Below are 1,360 nucleotides of genomic sequence, written 5' to 3'. Positions count from 1 at the left end.
GAAGACAAGAAAGAAGACGCCGCCCAACACTGCAAGTGAGCTAGGTTGGCTGATAACTGATTGTCATACACGCTTTGGGTGGTGGCTATTCAGTTTGAAGCTGGCTGTGCTTGTAGTGCTGTTCAGTGAAGACTCAAGATATCAAGAGAGAAGATAAGAAGAGAGGAAGACTCAAGGAAGAAGACAAGAAAGAAGACTACAGCCCAACACTGCAAGTGAGCTAGGTTGGCTGATTGCTGATTGCCATGCATGCCTTGGGTGGTGGCTATTCAGTTTGAAGCTGACTATGCTTGGTGTTGAGATCAAGAAAGAAGAAAGAACACAGTCCTACATTGCTGTTCATTGTTGCAAGTGAAGTGAACTCTACTTCATAGCTGATGGGCATACCGCTGTGGGTGCATGGTGTCTATTTAGTTGTGTTGTAGTTGCTGCTTTGCTGGTGGCCTTGTTCAGTTCTGTAGAGCTATAGTTGTCCTGGGCCTTGGGCACTATAGAGACAGACCTGTAGAGCTGTTCAGCACTACAGAGCTAGTTGCCCTATGGACTTGGGGACTAGATAAAGACTCATACCTCTATAGTACCAGCAAAATCTTTTTTGGCCTTTTAAAGGTAACTTCTGTTTTACTGAATGTGATAGGCATTATGGATTTTCCTTCTTTTCTGTAGGCGGGTGGTGGTGAGGGGGGCCAGCTAAGCAGTGGCACATTTTCGCGATGGTGCTGGCCATCACACTGTTTATCAGTGTGCAAGACCACTGCAACTGATGATTAATTTTTTATTATTTTATTTTATTATTTTTAATAATCACTTGTTTCTAATAATTGAATGAAAATATTCAAAAAATTACCAAAGTGATGGTAAAGTAATGATGCTCACTCAATTTTAAGCTATGCATAGTCTTATGACTCGCGAAGGCTCGCCCCTTTAATGTTCTACATTGTTCTAGTAATAATAATAATTTTTATCTATGGAAATAGATCTACTATCTGTTGAGTCATAATACAATGCAGTGAGGCCATAGTTTATTGTATTGATAAAGTCTGTAATATCAACTTGAATTAATTTTCCACTTGTTCAAAACTAATAATAATATTATATCTATAATCAATTGTTATATTCATGCATCAGCAATTTATGTATTAATTAATTTATTTAAACTTTACAGTGACCAGCAATGAGAATAGAGTTAAGAGGCTAGATAAAAAGAAACACCAAAGGCCTGACCAAGGAAACATGGCCAGCCAGAAAGAAAAAGAAAGAAGATGAGAAAAGAAAGAAAAAGAAACAAAAAAACTAATAAGAAAAAGTAAAAATACAATCAAAATTAAAACGGTAGTAATGATGATAATAATAATAATAA

At 37.1% G+C, this 1,360-nt stretch overlaps 1 long non-coding RNA gene across 1 annotated transcript; it reads left to right on the top strand.

Moving 5' to 3' along the window:
- Positions 1-6: 6 nt before the first annotated feature.
- Positions 7-846, top strand: LOC109593071 (uncharacterized). Its single transcript, XR_002190713.1, has 2 exons — positions 7-609; positions 667-846. It is a non-coding gene; the product is annotated as an uncharacterized LOC109593071 (long non-coding RNA).
- The last annotated feature ends 514 nt before the right edge of the window (positions 847-1,360 follow it).

The sequence above is a fragment of the Amphimedon queenslandica genome, unplaced genomic scaffold (genome assembly GCF_000090795.2).
Source record: "Amphimedon queenslandica unplaced genomic scaffold, v1.1 AMPQUscaffold_2994_Cont25007, whole genome shotgun sequence".
NCBI lineage: Eukaryota > Metazoa > Porifera > Demospongiae > Haplosclerida > Niphatidae > Amphimedon > Amphimedon queenslandica.
The sequence above is the reverse complement of the archived record's forward strand: the minus strand, read 5'-3'. Positions and strand labels throughout refer to the sequence as shown.